The sequence below is a fragment of the Myotis daubentonii genome, chromosome 1, assembly GCF_963259705.1.
Source record: "Myotis daubentonii chromosome 1, mMyoDau2.1, whole genome shotgun sequence".
NCBI classification, from domain to species: Eukaryota; Metazoa; Chordata; class Mammalia; order Chiroptera; family Vespertilionidae; genus Myotis; species Myotis daubentonii.
The window spans coordinates 6,277,000-6,299,269 of NC_081840.1; the positions used below are offsets into that span (position 1 = coordinate 6,277,000).

General features: G+C 54.2%; 1 long non-coding RNA gene across 4 annotated transcripts in view; it reads left to right on the forward strand.

The window, feature by feature from the left end:
• Positions 1-6,955: 6,955 nt before the first annotated feature.
• The window catches only part of LOC132229918 (uncharacterized), a 38,227-nt gene continuing 22,912 nt past the window's right edge, over positions 6,956-22,270 (forward strand). Inside the window, exons 1-6 of one of the 4 annotated variants that reach the window (XR_009451754.1) lie at positions 6,956-7,089; positions 9,785-9,889; positions 10,103-10,790; positions 12,386-14,103; positions 14,223-16,713; positions 16,798-16,925. This is a non-coding gene — a long non-coding RNA (uncharacterized LOC132229918). Of the gene's footprint in view, positions 7,090-9,784; positions 9,890-10,102; positions 10,791-12,385; positions 16,714-16,797; positions 16,926-22,270 lie in introns of all 4 variants that reach the window. The other 3 variants (XR_009451755.1, XR_009451752.1, XR_009451753.1) reach the window with 3 other exon arrangements.

Here is a 22,270-nt window from a genome sequence, read left to right on the forward strand (position 1 = left end):
CAGTTTCGAAAGGCAGGGGTGTCTTCCGTTTGGGAGGCAGTGGGAGCAGGCCGGCCCCGGAAAGGCGGCTTCTGTTTGCTTTACTTTATCATTAAATGTACCAGGGCAGCTCCGTTTACCTAAAGGCAGGCGCCTCTAAGCTCATCCTTTCTGCAAACACCTAAAGGGTATGTTGAACATTGAGCCCACGTCTCAGTGGGCGAAGCGTTTGCAGAGCATACGCCTGAGCAAGCTGGTAGGCTAGGTGGGGACAAGGCACCACGGTGACCCATAGTCACCCCCACGGACCTGGATGGTGAAGTTACCCCCCAAAAGGGGGAAACAACGCTTTTTGTTGAGCAGAGGCTGCAAGACGCCTCTGCATCCTGACTCTAGACATGGCGCACAGCAGAGGCTGGCCTGGGGGTGCCTGGCCACCCCAGCAACGTGGCCACCACCCCTGTCCTGGGCCACCCAGGACCCAGAGGCTCACAGCTCTCCTCTGCCGGGCCCAGATGGGTTCCTCCTCAATCAGGTGGTAGAGGTTCTGGGTTCTGCATTCCTGCAGGAAACGTGGCATTGTCAGACCTGCTCTCCCCGGGGCAGCACGGCTGTCTGCCTGGGGAGGGAGGTGCCGCCTCAGTATTGAGCATCTACAGGCTCTATGTGATTTAATCTCCTTAGTGCCCCGGTGGGACTGGCAGGGTCCACCCCCCAAATGTCGGCAGCCTCGACATTTTGGAGCTCAGGGTTCGAGGCTGCCCCATCTACACGAGAAGGGCACCTGTGTGGCCGGGGCAGGGCAACAGGGGCCTTTGCTCTTTGACCTAGCAGTTCTCGAGGATTTAATATACTTTTTAAAATTACAGAATAGATGTATGCTTCTTAGAAAATAAATGCAAACAACATTGACAACCAGAAGGTTTCTTCGCCCACCCTCCATTTCCTGTAGCTGGGGATACACGGCGAACACAACACACAATTTCTTTCTTTTTTTTAAAGGTCTAATTGGCTGTACTGTTGGGCAGCCTCCCATCTAACTACTAGAAGGGCCCTCCTAGGGGTTGTATAAGTGGAGGGTTTTTATGGAAGAAGGATGGGACAAGGGAGCTTTGAACACAATAAAAGGATTCCTTTTACTTTTATTTATTTCTCTTATTTTATTTCATTTTCAATTACAGTTGACGGCCGATATTATTTTGTATTAGTTTCAGGTGGACAGCATAGTGGTTAAACAATGATATACTTTACAAAGGGATTCCTCCCCACACATCTAGGACCCCGCCCGCCACCATGCACAGTTATTACAATATTACTGACTATATTCCTTATGCTGTGCTTTACATCCCTGCAGAGCACACCACTCCCCCCCATTTGATCTTCTCCACCGGAAGGAGGCATTTATCCCCATTCTCGAGGTGGGGATGAAAATGAAGTTCAGAGAGGTTGCACAGCTGACCCAAAGCCACACAGGCAGCAAGTAGCAGGGCCATCAGGCGGGACGAGCGGTCTACCTGGAGCTGGGAAAAAGCCAGCAGTCTCCCTGGTGATGTCCTGAAGCTATCCCTTCAATTCAGGTGCCAGGAGAGACCGGTGCTACCAACTCAAGGCGGCACAGGCCGTCGCACAGAGTGGCACCTGCCTACCTGCCATGCTCTGCCCTGGGCTGTTTTCCCATCTTCTGGCCTCCCCTGGATGGCACTAGGTGGTAGAATGAACCATCCCATCTCTTGGTGAAGATATTCCACGTTCCTATCATTGGCAGGGGAGCTGGGTCTCACAAACCGAGGGTCAACTCGCCCCCGGGAACCTGCCCCACAGCCTCTTTGTGCCCGGGCATCTAATCGTGGGGCCCCCTGGGTGCCCTTGACTCTCCACTAGTGAGCTGGTGGCTTCTGGGCCAGCGCTGACACAGCTATCACCAGGCCTGGCTCAGGGAGGCCCACTGTGGGCTCTGGAAGGATCCAGACCTCGAATGTTTAAACTGAAAGCATGCCCGGAATTGGCCCCCTTCCCTTTGCCGTTAAGAAGACAGGTCCCTGCTGTAGTCCTCCCTGAAATCTAGTACAAACAAATGTCTTCTCTTGGAGCCTCTTGGGTGGGGTGGCAGTTTTTCAACTGTCAGCAATCTTTTCGGGTTTTTTTTGAAAAAAAAAAAAATTTTTTTTTAAAAGCAAACTTTCCAGTCCTGTTCTACCTGGAATACATTTTCTCCTCTGGGGCCCCTCCCCAGGCCTCTGCGTTCTCTGTCAACACAGCAAAGCCAGCCCCCTCCCTAGCCGCAGGCAGTTGAATGAAGCAGTTCTTTGCTCCACGAAGGAAATATTTCCATGGAGTTGGGCCAAGAAAACCCCTAGCTTAAATCCGGGGCTGGCCCACGCCCAAAGCCAGGGGGGCCCTGTGGGGGCGAGGCTGAGCGACGTGGCCGCGTTTTCCTGGTGTCAGGATGTGACTTCTTCTAAAATCCAACCCCTGGCGCTGGCCTGCTTTGCCAAGACCCCATTTTTTGGCCTCTCTCATTCCCTAGGCGATGGAGTTTTCTAGGCCCCTCCTGCAGGAATGAAACCAATGGAGCTCGTTTTCTGTTGTTGTCGTTCCCAGCTTGGAATTGTTCACCTCTGTGGTGGGTTCAAGAGAGGCCTTCCAGAGGTCTGATGTGGCTGTGGGGCCGGCTCCAGGCCCCTGCGGTGCACACCCCGCGCTGGAGCCCCTGGTGGGGACTGTGCCTCGAGCTCCTCAGGCAGCGTATCCAGAGTGTCTTGATTTGTATTTACTTATTAGAAAAATATTACATATTTGAGGTCCCTAAGGAAGAGGCTCAAATGGCCCAGTCTTCTTGGGTTGTTACATTAAAAAGAAAAATGTACATTATGAAAGCAATATATGCCAATAAAGAAATCCATCAAAGTAGAAAAAAGAAAAATGGCCAGAATCTATTGTCCAGAACAAGTCATGGTTTTTAGGGGTGTTATGGGGTAGTTTGAGGGTGTTACCTTCTAGTTCTTTTTCCCTGTCTCTGGTCATGACAAGTATCCCCAAGGAGCAATGCTTACTCTCTCCCACGTACACGGACCTCAGAGTCAACACGCTCTGCTCTGCTCTTCCTGGAAGCCCAGAGGTCTACCGGGAAGTAAGCTTTATCCTTGGCCTTTTGCAAAAGGCCGAATTTTATTTGTCTTTGAATATCTACAATTCGGCATACGCCTCTATGCAAAGGTTGGCGCTGCCTCCAGAATTCAGGTTTCAGGGGAGCAGAGTGCTCCTGACATTGGGGTCCTGGGTAGAAGTCCAGAAGTGTGCCGGCAGCCATGGTGCTCCTCACTCCCCACCCCCAGGATCACAACATAGCAGGGACCGCCCCCCCAAATATACAACTTGAAGGGAATTTGGGTACGAGCTGAAGTTGGATAAGCCAAAAGAAGTAAGAAGTGAGCCCATCACACGAGTCCTTAAATGTCCAACTAACGAGGTTAGCCTCTATTTTGAAGGCAAAATCAGGTCCCTGAAAGGCTGTGTGGGTTGGTGTGCATTCTAGAAGACCCCATCAATCCCAGGACCCTGGGATATGGATGGGACTGTTGTTTGACACCCAGCCCAGCAACTGAAAGGAGTTTCAGAGGAGGGCCCGGAGAGATCTCTGGGGAACACAACGATTTTGAGGGGGTGGGGGCAGTGAGAGTACCTAGAAGGCTGAAAGGGCCTGCTTAGAGGGGATCCTGTTCTGTAAAAGCTCTCAGTATAGTTTTGAGAGGAGAGCGCATTGACCCACACCCGGGAGATGGATAGAGAGGGACCTTGTCCTCCGTTCCTGGCTGAATCTTAGGACGGTTGTACACTTGCCCACAAGTATGTACATGTGGATAGGAGACCGCTCACATGGCTTTTGAGGGTTCCCAAGTATGAATTAAAAAAAGAAGAAAAATGTGTGCTTTGAATTAGATCTACGTGAAGAAGAAAAAAAAAAAAGGCAGCAGGCTAAGCCGTGCGTCTGGGACATGGCTTTCCTCCAGGGCCCTTCAGGAGAGTTGGGTTTCAGCATGTACAGAAAAGACAGTGAGCCGTTCCTCAACCTGGATTTCCTCGTCTGTTCTGCCCTTTAGATATGAATCTGAGCCCTCCAAGGTCTTTTTCGAGCGAGGAAAGCATGCCTGATACCGCCCGCATGGAGGAACCGTTGGGATCCAGAGATTACCATAGATTGGCTCTTTTAAGTTATTTCTTCCATTGCTTTGGACCAATAAATATTTTAAAAGTTAGGTTCTGAGCTTCAGAAAAGCCAACAAAAACATTTAAACATATGGATTTCTTATTTTTATTTTTTTTGTAGCGTGGTTAAACCACACTCAGCGAGATCCGTTTACAGCAGCCTTTTTTCTTTTTCTATCTTTTTCTTTCTTTCTTCCTTTCTTTTAGGGAGCCAGAAGAATACACATGTTGCCATGGAGTTCTGTTTAAAATAAAATACAATGGAAAGAAAAGCAGCGTGATGAAGTAACCACATGGGCTGCAGGGCACACCTGATACTAATTACTGTCAGGCACAATGTTCTGGAAGACATTTGACTCGCCTGATGTATACATTCAAATCAAGCAAAGCAGGGCTGCAAGGCTCCTTGGGGACCATCTTGTCCAACTCTTTCTTTTTTCCAGATGAGGACATAGGGGACCCTGGGAGAAGGGCTTGGACCCCAGCCTCCCAGATCGGAGGGGGCAGCGCTGGGACGCGCACCCGCCCCACTTTTGTCAGAAACACATCATTTCCAGGGCCCTTTGCCTTGGCCTGTCAGTGAAGACCCTGAAAAAGAGGAGCAGGGTTTACTGTGAACCTCAGAGCAGCAGGCGAGGAGCCAGGGAGCCCAGAAAAAAAAAGCAAGAAAAAAAAAAAAAAGCAAGAGAGGCTGACTTGGCGCTGGGAGGCCCGCTCCCCTCGTGGGGCCCAGCTTGTTGGAGAGAGATGCGCATTGCATGTCTGGAGTTTCTCCTTCCACTGGGCCTCCCGGAGGCACCCCAACCCAGGCCGGGGGCTCCTGCCAGAGTGTCAGCTCATGATCTCTGGGGCTGCAGGACTCATGCCAGGAGGCACTGTCTCTAAGACAGACTCCAGGGACCCCGAGTGCGTGACGATGGACGCTCTCTGGTGGCTGCCTGGGCTCCCACACTGGCCTCCCACGCGTGGAGGGCGAGCTGGAGCCCCCGTGACAATGCAAGCCCCTCTCCTCTGCCCGGGAAGGCTAGCAACTCGGCCTGTTGGCGCCTGATTGGCCGAGCAGGCCTGACGACAGGGGCTCCTGGCCGCTGATTGGCTCGGGCCGCTCCGGCTGTTTCCTAGCTATTAATACCGTGGCTAATAAACGTTCTCCTGTTGACGGGGATGCTCGGAGCCATGATTTTTTGAAGCTTCCTTGACGTCTGTGGTCGGCGCGGGCCTTCCTGTTGGGGGGGCTCTCGTCCCCGAGGCGCCTTGCACGCCCCCCAAGCTATCAGTGGGGTGTCCTTGCCTCCCTCCCATGATCTGACACGTTAGGGCGGCTCCCCGCCGTGAACCCCAAAGCCCACTTTGTCCTCGGCGCCCGTGGATCTACCCACGAGCCCGGCGCCCAAGGCGCGGGGTGTCTCCGCGGCCTGGTGGCCCATGGTCACCTCCCCGTCACTAGCCGTGGCCTCTACAAAGAGCCCTGTCCCTTCGTCTCTGCCCCAGGACACCCCGTCTGTGCTACAGCCGCCTCGAAGGACCGTGGGGCCCGGGGCGGGGGCGTTGGGGGGGGGCGCTCTCGGAAGCTGCCCTGCAGGAAGGGCGGGGGCGCTGTTCCAACCCGATACCCCCGCGGGGCCCGCTCCCTTGCCCCTTGGGGACCCATCACTCATGCTCACCCCTCTCCTGTCACCAGGCGCTTCATCCGTGCCCTCCCGGCTGGCACCCACCTGTCACCCTAAGATAGATCCTTAGTCCCTTTCAACAGCGTGTTGACCTTTGCGGGAGGACATTTGATTGACGGCCCTGCCCGTTCTGCCCCTCGGTGCCCGGCCGAGCTGCCGAGAGCGCCACCTGTTAGGGATCGGATCCCGGCGGCCCGGCCCGGCTCTGCGGCAACATGTGTCACTGCCCGTCTCCCCGGGGCGCTGCGGGGGAGTGGGGGGCTGCTTTCCAAAGTGAGCGTGTGGGCAACGCACCTCCATTTTTTTGGGGGGATACCCTATTCATCTCCAGGTGGGACACAGACCGCGAAAAGTCCTGTCCCTAGAGGGACAAAGCTCAGGCGTAGGTTCCTATCACAATCCCGTTAGGGGGTACCGCCTTGTTAGCGTGGAGAAACGGGCCCCCTAGCAGAGGAGGGGGTACTGCAGGTTCTGGGTACACGGGTTGTAAAGAGCAGCAGAGCCTGGACTCAAAACCCGTTTTTTGTTTTTTTTCCCCTCATTTATTTTTTATTTTTCGGAGTCGAACGCGCTGTGTGCCTAGTCTCCCGTGTCAAAGGGAACCGATCAGAAATGGGCGGGTGGGCTGACAGGGGGTGGCAGGCGCCGATTTACGGTTGGGAATCGGTTATCTTGCCGGGGATGTGATTTTCCAGGACAATACGCAGACAGCATCCTTTTCTCTCCCTAAGACGCCTCCTCGAATAGAGGTTCCGAAAAAGCCAGGTGCGTGCCCGAGCACCCCTGGAGCCCCGCTCTACCCTCGGCCCACCCGCGAAAAAACACCCCTGGTCCCCTTCTCTCGGAAGACGGTGCACACAAATGGCCCGGGTGGCGAGCGGGGCTCGTGGAGGGAAAAAACACCCGTGAGCACTGGGTGTTGGTCATGGCGGCGAGGGGCACTGCGGCAGAATTTTTTCCTCCCTTCTTTGCTGCAATCTGGGTGCGGCTAGAGCAATTTGTCATAGAATCTGGGGGGCTCATTTTTCCAGCCAATCACTTTTGGAGAAATGAGCGCATTGCAGCAGAATGCGCTGACGTCAGAGACCACCCCTTCTGCGCCTCCATATAAACCCCACCCAGCCAGCCCCTAGCGCAGACGGCGACGAGCTGGATGGAGCGCGCCTTGCCTTGCTGGCCTGGGCCGCAGCTCCTCCGAAGAACCGGGACTCCCACGCGAGAATCTCCCCGCCAGGTGAGTCGTCGGCCATCCTTGGCGGAAAGGATGTGCAAAATAAAGGCTACACCCTCGTCCGGGTCGGCCGCTGTCCTCCTGGACATGCCGAAGGACAACCGCCGGGACCTTCTCTGAAAGGTGGCCACCTCGCCTGGTCCCAAGCATCGGCAACAAAATGCTGTCAGGAAGGAAAATCTCGAGGCACATTTTTTTGGGGGGGAATCAGGGCCCCATTTTCGTCCAGTTCATGAGGGTAGGGAGGGTGGTGGGGGCTTAAATGAAGAGGAGTGGGAGGAATCGGCCCCAAACCCATGTCGGAATCCCGTGTCCCGTAGTCACTGGGGTCCAAAGCCCCGATTTTCTGTGTTTAAAGCTACCTTTCGAACCACAAATGGTGGGAGATATGGCGGCCGACGCATTCTGCATGCCCCGCGGATTAGGGGGGGAAAGCACCCGAAGAGAAAGGTCTCCTGGGCATAGTCCTCCCACCCCCCAGGTTCTGCTGAGCACGTTGGTGGCCTGTGGGCGTGAGGAGTAGAGGTTCTTACCCGCCAGGGATTCCCGAGGCAAGCACTCAGATTGAGTGCAGAGCCCGCTTTAGTGAAAAACGAAGAGTAAAATTTCTAACCGATATCATCTGGGTTCACTCGGATAAACCTCCTTGTTAACGGTGGAGAGAGATGGCGCCCAAGTGCAAACCTGCCAGAAGCCCCCCACGGTCAGTTCTGTAGGAAGGGCGGATGGAGGGAGGGCCCAGTAATTGGGGGTCCTGGCAGGGGAGAAAAGGGGGGTGGGTTGGCGTGGAGAGAAGGCTGTGTCTGGGAAGCAAGAGGGAAGAGAGGAAAAAGCAGAAAAGGGGGTGTGTTTGGGAGGTCTGGGTGCCTTGAGCTGGGAATTGGGGGTCGGAGGGTCCTTTCAGCATTGCGTGATGGTCTCTGGAAGATTCTGTCATGTTGCGGGCTTTTGATTTTTGATAAAGTCGCCGTTTGCCATTTCCTTTGTCCCTGTCAAGCCCCCCCATACCACCCCCTCCCCACTCAGGGATGGCGGGCTGTGTGTGTGTGTGTGTGTGAGTGTGAGTGTGAGTGTGTGCGCGCGCGCGCGCGCGCGTGCGTTTGTGTGTGTGTGTGGGGGGGCGCTAGCGGGTTGCTACGTGGCAGGTTTCTGGAATGTTTTCTTGATGGCCGCCAGAGGGCGCTGGTGGCACTGCGGAATTTTGGGGGGCGGGGTGGGGAGGGGAGGTGGCCTTTGTTCTTCTGCTGGAGGGGGTCAGGCGTGAGATTTACTGGAGAATTCTGTATTCATTACCCAAGTGGGGAATGTTTTAAGATCCCTAGGTTCACTGGGGAACGGCTGCAGGGTTCGCGCTGGGCGGAGATGCCCTGATCCACACTGGTTGCGTGACTTGGGGGTCGTGGAAATGCGTGGACGCGGATTAGTTTATTTCATTTGGTTTTCGGTTTTCGGATCTCAGGAAGGTGTGGCTCATCCGAGCCGGATGAAGAGGCCATGCAGTAGTCAATTAGGCGCCATCGTGCGGGGTCTTGGAATTCTTGTTGTGGAGAAGGGAGGGAGGCTAGATTGGGGTTGGGGGTGGGGTGGGGGGAGGGAGGCAATGGTGGTTTGGATGAGTTGCGGTGGTTTTGGCCGCCTTTATATTATTTTGTAGAATACCATATTTTGTATCATGTGTCCAGAGACCACTGAAATGAGTGAAAGTGTTGTATTGAGAACGGGATCTTTTACGTTTTAATTTGTTTAATTGGACTTACCGAAGGTCGGGGCCAAGCTTTCTGTGTTTTTACTTATTAAAAGTGGAATCATGTTCTGGAAAGACCCTTATGGCGAGTGTTTTCTTGATATCCTCATGTCTCTTTGGTGACCCCCACTGTTGCGAGACACAGAAGGCCCTCTGGGCGGTTGCGTGGGGGTGCTGCCGCATGTCCACAGGTGGATTCTGGCTGGTGATGGCGTGCCTGCGTTTTAGGGGACTTAGTGGTCTTGTGTGATGAGCTGAGGTGGGCTGTGCCCACCCTCATAGCCTGAGACCTGTTGGGCTCTCTCCCGCCCATCCTATGCCAGCTGTTGCCCTGGCAGCTGCGGGCCAGGCACGGGAGGGGCGAGAGGCGCCCTCCGCAGGTGGCTGTGCTCTTGGGCTCTGGAGCTGACTGTGCGCCCCCTAGCGGTCGGTGCCTGCAAATGTTCTCAGCCCGCCAAATTCGGCTTGAGTTTGCGCGTGCGCACAGTTAACACTTGTGTCCTGTCAATCAAGTCCTCCTTACCCCCTCCCACTTCTCTCCCTCCTCCCCTTCCACTTCTCTCCCTCCTCCCCTTCCACTTCTCTCCCTCCTCCCCTCCCATTTCTGCTCTCCCTCCTCCCCCTCCTATTTCTCCCATCTCTCTGACCCCTCCCATTTCTCCCCTTCCCCCTCCCCTCCCATTTCCCTCATCCCCCCTTTACCCCCTCCTCTTCCTGATTCCTTCCTCCCTCTGTACCCCTCCCTCTTCCCTCCTCACCCCTCCCTCTTCTCTCCTCACCCCTCCCTCTTCCCTCCTCACCCCTCCCACTTCCCTCCTCACCCCTCCCTCCTCCTTTCTCTTCCACTCCCCCCTCCTTTCCCTCTGACTGCCCCCTCCCTCTCTCTGCTGTTCCTGCGCTGGCCATTAGAGGTCATCAAGATGGTTTCTAATATGGCCCCCTCCTATGCTATAGGTTCTCTCTTCAGGGATGACATCACCATTCACCTCCTTGTCTTCAAGGACCACCTGTCGATGCCCAGCTGCTGCCAAGGTGCTTGCTGCTCATCTCCACCTTATGGTATGCAACCCCTCCTTGTGGTGGTTGATGTACAACATGGCGGCCAAATCTACCCCAGCCACACTCCTCCCACTACCCCCAGACCCATGAGCAATTAAAGGACAATTTTAAATTTTAACTAATTAGTTTTAGTTATAATTAACTCATTTAAATTTTAATTAATACCTAGAATTGGGCTTTTAAGTGGTTCCTTTAACCTTTGATCAATTGCAGAAGACCTCAGGAGCGCCCATTTTTGGATCCCACCAGCATACCAAGCAGCCACTGGCAGAGACCCCCCAGGACCAGGACCACGGAGGCTGAAGAGGACCAGAACTGACCAACCAGCTGTTCCTCTTGGCTAAAGACTTAATCCAATGCCCTAGTGAGGGGGCATTGGACATTCACTCCTGACCTTTGCTATGCTTGTGCTTATTGCTATGAATACTGTCCTGTAAGTCTCTGCTTGTGTTAATATGCCAGCGACCTGGAGTGTTTCCCTCCCCAAGAATGTGTCAGTTTTTCTCAGCTGACCCTATTGTTGCCCGGGTGATGTCCTGAATAGAAGGACCCCTTTGGGAACTTCTCAGGAGGGGGACCTGGGCCCAGGGCTCCGCCAGCATCTCACTGGCAATTCCAAAGCCGTGGTGGGCTTCTGGAATGAGCATGAGCCCTGATGTCATGGGCATCCTTGTCCTTTCCGGGGAATGGTGATGAGAAGAGCAACCTCCTAGGGTTGTTGTGAGTATTAAATGAGCCAAATTAGCCTGGGGCAGGGCTGGGCATGAGGAGGTGTTCAGCAAACATTTGTTGAAAGTTTGATAGGTCAGTCCATCCCCATCAGTGTCACTTGTCTGATGCCTCTTGTTTATTTTCCCCACAGCTCTCCGCCAGCCCCTGTCCACGGGGCTCTCCTGCACAGGTAGGGCGCCACCAAGAAGGGTGATGGGCTGACTTGAATAGGAACATCAATTATGCATGCAGTCATTTCCAGAGCACTTTCTATGATCTTTGAATATGTTATTTCTCTGTCAGACATATAGGTGATGATCATTTACAGATAAGAATGAATTTGGCCTTGACTTGAGTAATTTTATAAAGGTGGGTGGGGATTGAATGGCCCTTCTATGGGACAGGATTTATTCACATTTACAGTGAGGGCACTGAGGCTGGAGGAACGTAAGGATTTTGTCATACTGCTGGCAAGACGAGGGGTCAGAGTTGGACCCTGGGTGACATTGTAGCTACCTCTTACCTCCCTGGCCCAGAGTTAGACTCAGAGCTCTTGATTTCTAATCAAGCATTTGACAGCAGGACCATCTGTTTGAAATCCTAGCTGCCTAGGGTGGCCTTGGGGGTCTGGGTGGCCCCAATGCTGCTACCATGTGCTGGCTCTACCTCAATAATGGTGTGACCTTACACAAGTCGCTTAACTTCTCCAGGTCTCAGTTCCTTTCATGGTCTAAATGAGGATTAAAAATAAAAAAAAACCCCACCCGCCTTTATCTACCCCACACGGTGCTTTTGAAGACCAAATGATGTAACTACTAGGAAAGTGCTTTGCAAATTGCTGTGGAAATTGCAAGGTCCTTAACACTCTGATTGTTCGCATGCCCGGCCCTAGTAATTGGGCTAGCACCCAGTAGGTGCTGTGAGTGTGTGCGCTCAATAAATAAATTTCAAAATGAATAAAAACAGAATTAATTCAACAAACCTTTTCTGAACACCAACAATATGCCCAGCACACCAGGCCTGGTACGTGACACAAAGATGATGCAAACAGTCTCTTGGAAGCTAATTGGGGTCCTCATTTGACCAGCACTTTTTTTCGTCCCCTTTTAAGCCAAGCAGTTTTGTCCAGACAAGACAAAAACAACTCAGGCCGCTTTGAGAAGCCCAGCTTGGTGTAGACAATAGCTCCCGGGCCTCTGAAAGGGCCTGATTGGATTATATGGCAAATGAAGGTGGAAGGGTGACTTGGAAGGTGACGAATGAAGTGGGCGGAGATCTGCTTTGAGTTAATCCAGGCTATTAGGAGGGAACCTTTTGTCTTCCAGAGGCTTTTGCCACTGCTTTTTACATCCTTAATGTAAGGACGCATAATTTATGGTCAGTGAAATCCAGGCCCCAGTGAGATTTGAGTGGGCTGTAAACTCAGGCCTCCCACTACCAGCGAGTAAATACAGTGAACGTTAAGTCTTCCTTTGCCATTTGCAAAGGCCTTTTTGCAATTGTCAATTCATTTGAACCTCACAACTCCCTGTCCCGACCCGGGGCTGGCCTACCGCCTCCCAGGGGATCTGAGGCTGTCAAGGGGTCCTTCAGATTGGGGTCCACACGCATTTGCACCCCCCTTGCCTCTTGAGTTGTAAAGGAAGAGGTGTCCTGTGCACTGGTCATTCCTGTCTCACCTCCAGCCTCCAGTTATCCCTTCCGACTTCCTAACTGCTCTCTCTGCAGCCTGAGCCTCCGGCTCCTCCTGTCTGGCCACTACCGTCTCTCTCTTTCCTTTCGCAGCCACGCTTCTCCAAAGGCCTGTCTCCACTTGCTGTCTTCCTTCCTCACCTCCAATTTCCTCTTCAATCCACTGCCTCCTGCCTTCTCTACTCCGTCGAGCGGCTTTCACTAAGGTAATGACTTTTCTGTAGCTTAAGCCTAGGCAGTTTCCAGCTCATGGACACGTGGACACATTTCCAGTCTTCCTCTCACGTGGCTCTTGGGCCCTGGTTCACACCTATTGACATGCACTCCCTCTAGAATCCACAGGGACACCGGCCCCACCCAGCATCCCTTCTCGTAGGACCTCAGGTAGCCAGAGCTCCCAATTTCTGGACCTTGCCTTTCACCATCCCTCCTTGGAGTTGAGTCCTGGCTGACCCACCTAGTGCTGAGGCCCTAAGTTCGGTCAGTTTCTCCAAGCCACTTTTTTCTCAGTTGCAAAATAGGATTAATAATGTTCACCTGGCAGGTCTGGCGAACTCTCTTGCAGGTAAGAACCAGACACTATTTGAGGGACTTGAAATAAGGTCATTAAAGTATTCGTGAGAAAATTCAATTAGAGCCACCAGCAGATTTTCTTACAGGTAAAGTTCCCACGGGGAGGACCATAGAGAGAAGAAAGAAGTGGGGGGAGGAGGGGAGGAAGAGGTGGGAGAGAAAGAAAAGAATGAGAAAAGGCACCAAAGACAATAAAGTAGGGAAGGGGACTTAGAAAATATTAACATCGACGGAAAACACATCTAGGGAAAGGTTTCCTCTAGTGTCGGGTTGGGCTAAAATAAACAGGAAAAAGGTTTTAAATTAATGATCCAAGTGACAAGTCCCAGGAAGCTTTCAAATCAAATTGCCCCGTTTTGGGGTTTTAACTCCTCTCAAGTTTAACCTCTTTACCGCCTTCATCCTGGTTAAACTCTCCCTGGCCCCTCGGCTGGTGATTAAGTCCTGAAGGTACACATAGTCTTTCAATGAATGAATGGCCAACAGAAAGCCCTTCCCCTCCCCCCAGCTGTGTTTTTCAGTTTCCTTGCACTTTCCGCCCTTTTCCCTTAATGAACACAGGGCTAGTCTTGGACCTTGTCAAGGAAGAGGCTGCAGCCGCTAATGAGGGAGCTGCTGGGCTCCAGTGTTCCTCTCGTAAGGAGCCTTCTTTGTCTGTGAAGGAAAAACACACTGATTATCATAATGAGGTGAACCGCCGTCTGCAGGGCAGAGGCGATGGTCCCAAGGCCACACTTGTAATTTCGGGGCCGGGGCCCATGGCTCCTTTGCTCCTCATTTCAGCCTTGGCGAGGCCCATTGCGTGGGGCTGAACGTGGGAGGCGGCTTTGCGGAGAGAGTTGCTTTGCAGAAGGTTCCTTTGTTGGGCCCGGCGGGCAGCTGCACTGGGCCAGGGGCTGCCTGCCTGTGGGGAGTCACTCACAGATGAGGCCATGGGGTCCAGGGCTCCCACTCCAGCATGCACCTCACTTGTTTCAGCATCCACCGGACATGAAAAGCATGCCATGTCACAGGTGTAGGGCCCAGGGGATTATCACAAAGGCACCCCCCTGGAAGGGCATGGTTTGGGGTTCACACTTTGGTCCCGCATTCTGAGGAGAGTGAGGTTCAGAGCACCAGAGGATTGCCCAGGGGACTTTACAATAGATCTTGCATCAGAACATGTCCTATCCCCTCTCATACGGCCTGCGTCCCACCTGAACCCCCTTCTATCCTGATACTTGAAACTCCCCCTGCCCGTTAATGTCAGCAGGTCTGGCCAAAGCCTGAAACTTGCCCTGTGTGTCTCCAGTTCTGGACATTTCCCACCCCGAGGCAGATCAATCAGTTAAATTAGGTTATTTTAATTACACTTCAGGCTCTGGCCAGACCTGCAGCCAAATGGAAAAAAACTAAGAGGGAAGCGAGGTGCTTGGAGTGAGAAAACTTGATTAGTAGGAAATTTACGCCTCTCCCTTCACTTACCTGTCAGCTGAAGGCCTGAATCAGAGTTCTGCCCTCTTCCCAAGTTAGCAAAACCAGCTCTCACCCGGCTCCCCAATAAAAAGGTTGAAGGCCCTACCTTAGAGGTGACCCAGATGTTGCTCAGATGAGGGGACTGGAGAGGAAAGGAATAGAACAATTTCTGGGGTTTCTAAATGAGAGGATGCATTTTAATAGGGAAAAAAAAATCCAGAGGACCCTTCTCACCTCAAATTCATACTGATAATTAAAATACAAGCCCAAGGTCACCGCTATTTCAGCATTTGAGCACCTGAGGAGGGGTGGAAGGCATTAGTTGGCCAGGATCTTGGGGGTTTGTGTTATTCCTGGAGCCCCAGCTGCCTGGCCCTAGGGCAGTGATGGCGAACCTTTTGAGCTCGGCCTGTCAGCATTTTGAAAAACCCTAACTTAACTCTGGTGCCGTGTCACATAGAGAAATTTTTTGAAATTTGCAACCATAGTAAAACAAAGACTTATATTTTAGGTATCTATTTTACATATTTAAATGCCATTTAACAAAGAAAAATCAACCCAAAAAATGAGTTCGCGTGTCACCTCTGACAGGCGTGGCATAGGTTCGCCATCACTGCCCTAGGGGAACTGGCTCCCACATCCCCTCCTGCGGGTTTCCGGGCCCGCTGGTCTCTAGCTGTTCTGTGTTCGCCAGCAGAGGGGTCTGAGCTCACAGCTCCCTTAGGGGTGGCACCTGCTTGTTCACGTGGGACCCTGCATCCCACTCTTCCAGCTCAGAGGTCTGGGGTGACTTCCTGGGTTGACCCCTGACCTCCAGAGCCCACGCTTCTCCACATCCATCCTTAAGTCAACCGTGGAGTGTCCGATGATGGAGGAGGAGGCTGTAGCCAGGTGGGTGGGATCCTAGAGGATAAGTAGGACCCAGAGATGCTCTCCCTTCTCCAGCTATTCTGAGCTCCGGTTTCCTGTTTTTGCTTGTTCCCACCTCTGTTCTTCATGCCACCTTCTCTCCTCCCTCACCCCTCCATCGCCACTTCCTAACCCAGTGTTTTGGGGGTGCCCTAGGCCAGCCCACACCTCCTCTGGGTGTCCCAGCACCAGCTTGGCACACGTGGGGCTCAGTAAAAGTATGTGGGATGTTTGTTTGTTTGGGCAGGTGAGTCAACGAAGGACCTCGGCTGCTAGAGGAGTTGTTGGGATGCTAGGATTTACATGTAGGTCAAAAGGATGGAGAGGGGATTTCAATTTAGGGAGGGGTGGGCACCCCCACTTGAGCAGGGGCCTTGCCGGTCTCGCCCCTTCATTCACTCACGCGGCCAACCTTCATCCAACAGTTGATCATTACTGAGCTAGCCCATAGCCCGGCCCGGCCTGAGCACCCGCCACACTAGCCGGTCCCTTGATGGCCTCTGCCCTCGGGAGAGCGGGCCGGGGGGTGTCGTTGCCGAGGGCGGCCTGGCCTCCCAGCACTGGCGCAGCGACTGCTCTGTAGAAGGCAGGACAGCGGGACTGTGCGAGGGGCTGGCCTGGTTTGCCTTTGGGCCAGTTGGCCGGTGACCTTTACGTAGCCAGCCTCTCCTGCCCTCTCTGCCTCCCCGACTCAGCCCAGAGCTGAATGCACCCCGGAATGTGGTATGTGTACCCTCGGGCTCTGGCCACATGGTCTCCCTCTTGAGTTGGGGTCCTTGAGCTGGACCCCTCCCTCCATGATAGCTGCCTCCCGCCTGGGGCTAAATCTAGCTCCTTTCTTTGGCTAGAGACTGTCCGATGCAAAGGATAGGTGGCTGGGAACCTCCAGGGAGCTCTGTAGGCTCTGCCTCCGCTTGGCTGCCTACCTGTCTGCTCTACCTGGCGGCTCCTCCCCTGGTCTGTTGCCCACTAGGAGCTCTGCTTTCCCCTTCTCTGTGCCTGACTCACCTGGCTTATGAGCCTGTGGGCCTCAGCTGCCAGCCCGCTGTCTTACCTGCTCCCGCTGCTACGTCACCCACCTTTCACCTGCTTCCTTTGGCCCTGCTGCTAGGTCCAGACACCCCACAGCCCAAGGAGCCATTTCTCCATCCTGCTGCCCAGGTTGCCAACAGGCCCCCAGTGCCTATGGGACAAGCCCCCGCTGGCATGCTACCTCCCGCAAACATCCTCAAATACCTACTCTAATTTGCCTGGCTTCCCAGGGTCTGCGCGACCTTCGGTCCTGCCTCCTTCCCTCACAGATCCCTTGTCCCCAAGCAGGTCATCCCATGGCCTGCCCCGCCCCTGTGAGTCCCCGGCCCTGCTCACCCCACATCACCCCAGGAGTCTCCACTTGGTTTGGGAACTGCCACCCAGGCCTTCAGCTTTTCCCATCACTGCTCATTCCCACGAGCCACCTCCCTCCACCGAAAACCAGACTTCTGGTGAGACCGCTCTGCCTTTTCTTGGAGTGTGGTTTTTCTGGGGTGCTGGCCTCGCTGTATTCTAACTTTCTGTTCCTCCCCAAGGTTGACCCGGGGCCGGGTCAGCTGAAGAACTGACGGAAGAGGCAGAAGAGCCCCCGGAGGACACCGCCCTGGACCAAGCCCTCCTTCCCAACCCCACTCCCAGCCTCTCGCCTCCGTCCTGGTTTGGGGTGAGTGTTTTGCTTTCTTAAAACACACCAAGATTTCCTTAACACATTGCGTACCGCATAGAAATCTCTAAGACATGCGCCAGGGACCGCACGTCTTTGGGCAAACTGCACGTTATTTAAATCATCATAATTCACTTTAGGTGTTGTTTTTCAATAATTATAACATTTTTATTTACTTAAACAATTAAACAATTAACGTTCCTGGTACTTTTTTAACGTATGGTACTGCGTAAAACATTTTCCTCTATGAAGAGGGACCAAACAAAATTTACATAAGTATCTAGATTCGCTGCTTTTTCCATGGGTGTGAAAAACGAGAACACTGGTGAGCGGTCCTTAACAGATGGCGCGCGAAACACGAGAAAACTCCTGAGCGGTACGAAATGTGTTAAGTCCACCTCACATTCAAGAATGTACACATTTAGCTTGGGGGGATCACGACCTTCTACTCCAACTCGGGGCCTGGGAATCTGGCTGCTGCCTGGAGCCCCACCAAGCCAGCGTGTGACGGGGCCACCTGGTTGACCGGATGCTGTGGGCACCCCTCCCCCCCGCCCCCCCGCCTGTACGGTAAGTGAGGAGCGTCCAACTCTAGTCTGGGCCCCGAGAACCGGCTTGGGTCAGGCACATAATAGGTCCTCAACAAAGCTTCACTGAGCATGTTCATGAGATGAATGAGGGCGCACTGCTCTCTCTCTCGAGCACCCCCCACTTGTGGAGACGCGGCAGTAGGCATGCCTGTCTGCTCCGCAGCTAGAAAAACATTTCTGCCCCAAGCCATGGCAACGTCAGTCCCTGAGAGAATGCGGGCTCCTCGCACACGAGGCTTTGATAATGTCCTTTAATCAAATAGTGGTTTTGAGTGAGTCCTCCTCTTGGCCTCTTTTCCTTCCCCCTGAAATTGCAGCGAGACGGGAATGTTTGTGTTTGTTTACACACAATCAGTGATGGTGGGGAGGAAGAAGAAAGCGGGGTTGCAGCCACACACCAGCCCAGGCGTCATCCGTCTCTCCGCGGTTCCCTCGTTCACGCCGCCTGGGCGCTCAGGGCGGGGGTCCTTCTGCGGTGCCCGAGATCAGGTCTGAGGGACACTGGGGGTGTCCTGGTGAGCGGCTGGCCCTGTGCCTGGCCAGCCTCTCGTCTGCTGCTCCCGGGGGAGCTGCTGGGTGAGCGATGAGCGCAGACTGCCAGGCGTCCAGCCGGGAGGTGAGGGAGACCTGTAGGCCAGGGTGAATCAGATTCAGTCCCCCAGATGCCTTGGGGTCCCACGCAGCACCCACAATGCTTTTGAGGGCATCTGCAGGGCAGGCAGCCCCTTCACAGCCCCGCCTCCTCCCCGAAATGGAACCGGGGCGCGGATATTGAAATAAAACACATCGGTGTAGGCAGAGAGGGGCGAGGGACGCGGACCTGGGCACTGCTGCCCGTGTGTGCTTGTTCTCGCTCCTGGGGGAGCCCGGCAGGCCGGAGAGAGGTGGGGTGTGTGTGCCCAGGGCTAAGCCCAGGGAGGGGCCCCAGGAAGATGGTGCCCTGTGATATTTACTCCACAGCTGGCATTTGCCAAGCCACCTGCAAACACGGTGCCGAGGAAGACAGGCGGGGGCGGGAACTTTACACAGAACTCCTGGGGGGCTCGATCCGGAGCTTACCGGAGAGGTCCGTGGAGCTAGCCTGAGACAAATGCCCAGGGCTTCTAGACTCTTCCTTAGGGCCATCTCAGGACTCCTTCAGGGCAGGCTGAGCTGAGGGGCAGAGTCAAGGTGAGAGCAAGTGCCCAGCCAGTTCCAGACTTGGCCCCTCACCCTGCTCAGTCGTTTAGGGTGGCCGGGCTTTGGGCCGAGCTGTATTTCAGGTACACTTGTGAATGGTCAATTCTAGGCAAATACACGTGTTGGGGTTCGTGTGGCATAAGCACAAAATAGATAATAATAGATCAAATTCTCAATGAAAGACGTTGAATGTATCGTAAATCAGCCTTGCATCCCAGTCATCCCAGGAATGGCAGAAGGGCTGTTGTTAAGCGTCAAAAAACATTTTCAGGAGAATTCTTTTCTGGTGGATCGGTCCGCCTGTGAGCAGTAAGGGGTAGACATGAGGCCCGGAACAGCCAGAGGACTCTGTCGTGGTGGTGGGTGGCAGTTTTCTGGCCATTCTGTCCTTATACTCAGCTGTTCCCCGGGGTCTGCTGCTACCCGGATGCTTCCGGATGGGCACAGATGTCGGGGAAGAGGCGGTGGCCTTGTCTGGAAGCTGGCCCTCCCGCCCCGCCTGCCTCCCCAGGGGCAAGGGAGAGGGGCCGTGTGTCACCCAGCTCCCTCTTGGCACCCCCCCGTTTGCCCACCTGCAGGTTTGCTTGTGGGGCTGAGTGCAGCCTCCAGGGTCCCTGCCCTTGTGCCTCCTGACTCGTGATTCAAACCCCAAATGTCTTTCCAAGCACATTTCTCCAGGTCACGTCGAAGCCTGGCAAGACCCAGGGCAGCGCGATGCATGTGTTTCTCATTCATTCATTTACACGCAGAAACTTAGCCGTGTTTTTATGTGCAATCTGACGTCCAGAAAGAAAAGGAGACTCTGTCCATCTCTAATGAGCTTGCTAATGAATTTTTCCTTGAAAAGAGGAAGGCAGCTTTACACAGAATTTACACAATTTTTCCTTGAATAAAAAAAAAAAAAAGGGAAGGTGGCGTTACACAGAACGGACCCAAATTAAGGTCCCACAGGGTTACAGGGCCATGGCCAGTGTAGAAACCAGCAGTGTCGGCTCAGTGTCTCGGAGTCAGGAAAGGCGCGAAGGGAGGGAGCCCTGGACAGTACCCTCCTGGGTACCCGGGCACTGCAGTAGGACGGGACGGGGAGAGGGGTCCCAAGTTCACTTGGGGCCAGTAGAGGTGGGGAGACCCCCTACTTTTGCCAAGGCCAGCTGCCCGGTACCTAAGAGGGGCATCGTTGAGGTGCCCATACATCCTGGCGCTTCTAGTGCCTCCCTAGTGCGTTTTAGACACTTGGACCCATATTCCGGTCTTCATTGGAAAACGGATCGCTCGAGCCATTGTTGGGGGAACTCAGGGTGATTAGAAAGTCTCCAGATATGTCTCTATTTGTCTTCTCAGCTCCCTGCCCGCCTAAGTCCTCGGTGGCCATGGGGACCAGCGAGCAGAGCAGGTGCTGGGTGGCTGAGGCCAGGGTGGCCCCACCTTGGGGGGATGTGTGTGAGAGAGGAGTTAATTAAGGGAAAGGATGGCGGAGGGTATAGACATGACTCTCTTAATTGCTCTCCAATTTCTTTGGGCTTAGAAAAAAAATCCAGATGGAGACTTCTTAAATCCCCCATCCTGGGGGTCGGGGCCAAGGAAGGCTCCCCACCACCTTTTGCTTGGCGTCGCTCTGCGCAGTGAATAGGGCCTTTGGCAGGGGCTTAAGGAGGAGACTCTTAGCCTGGGAGCTCCCAGGGCCGGTTCAGCTGGGAACAAAGGCGCGGGCAGAATGGAATGTGGGGGAGCCCCGTGGAGAACAGCCACCTGGGGTAATTGGGAGGGCTGAGTGCAGATGAGTTTTCCCAGGTCTGTGAATACATTCTTTCAATAGAAGGTGCCTTTTCTTCAGATGAAAAGAAGAAAACCTCAATTACCTTCCCCTGAGGAGGAGGGTGTGGGAGTGTGTGTGTGTGTGTCCCCTCTGGGGGCTGCTGCCCCCGCGGGCTCCCTTGCCCTTGTGTGTGTCTTGAGAGACGCAGACAAGAGGCGACACAAAGGCGTGCTTAGCCAGCCATGCCAGCGCGTGACCCCGGCCGTGCTCGCGCTCCCTGTTCTAGGGCTTTCTTTTTGCGAGATTCTCAGGAGGGAGAATCAGTGGCTGTGCCTATAAACAAGAATTTGATCAAACTGGGCCCGACGCCCGAGAGACAGCCAGAGAGACAGAATGGGGCCAAGGACAAAACTCCAGGATGGAAAGTTGGGGAAGGAGGACAGTCAGGGGGCCAAAGGCTGACCGCATGTCTGTGCCGGCCGTCCAGGGCCGCAGCTGCGTGGCTCCTGCCGCCTCCTGGCCCTTTGTTGAGGCCACCCCCGGGTGGAGAGAGTGCTTCCCACCAGGCTAAGAAGTTGGCCTGCCACCCTAAAGTACATCTCTTGGAAGCTAATGGACCAGTAATCTCAGCCCCTGACTCTAAAGACCCAGCAAACAAACAGGCCACGGATGACCACCGAGGAAGCCGGAAGGGTCCCAAAGCAACAGGGGAACTCAGATAATGGTGATTAGGCACCGCCCCATTTCACAGATGGGAAAACTGAGTCCCAGAGGACTGGAGACAGGGGCCAACTGCAGTCAGTGCCATGCATAGGCTGGAACCAGGTGTCCAAAAGGCCTCTTAGGGTGGCCAGGGCTGACGACCTGGGGATCCATGGAACTATGCCGGGATCAGGAAAGTTGGGGAGAGTCGGTAGGGACCCCCGGAGCAGGAACATCCCGGAGCAAGGGGACCTGTTGAGATGGAGGGAAAACAGAGCCACCATTGCCCCAAACTGCCCCGAGGGCTTGAGTCCCCTCCCTGGGAACCAGGGCAAAGCCCCTGCAAGAGAGGAAGGAGTCCCAGGTCTCAGTCTTGGCTGGTGTCTTTGTGACCACTGGCTTCGGGACCTCAGTTTTCCCATCTGTAAAGTGAGGCAGTAGCCTGTCAGGTGTGCATAATCCGTGAGGCAGAAGAAGCCTGGGCATCAGTATTGGACAGGCCGGGCCCTGTTTCACCAGAGGACGGGTCGGAGGTCCCAAGTGTCCAGATTGGGCCCCCATAAGTCTCCTAGCTGGGCCCTGGGATGAAGGCACACCCCTGCTACTTGGGACTGGTCAGAGGAGAGCTTCTTGGGACCCAGGGTCAGGCAGCCGCCCTAAGAGGCCTTTTGGACACCTGGTTCCAGCCTATGCATGGCACTGACTGCAGTTGGCCCCTGTCTCCAGTCCTCTGGGACTCAGTTTTCCCATCTGTGAAATGGGGCGGTGCCTAATCACCATTATCTGAGTTCCCCTGTTGCTTTGGGACCCTTCCGGCTTCCTCGGTGGTCATCCGTGGCCTGTTTGTTTGCTGGGTCTTTAGAGTCAGGGGCTGAGATTACTGGTCCATTAGCTTCCAAGAGATGTACTTTAGGGTGGCAGGCCTGGCTGTGAACCTGTTGTCACACTGGCTCCGCTCGACCAGCCTGGCGATGGGGTTGTAGCCAGTAGCCGGCCTCCCGGTCAGCTTCTCGTGAACACAGATTCTAACAGTGCTCACGCTCCACACTCGCTCCAAGAGGCTGTGTGGTGCGAGGATTGCATTTTATGGAGCACTTTTCCAAATGTGTGGGCCGCCG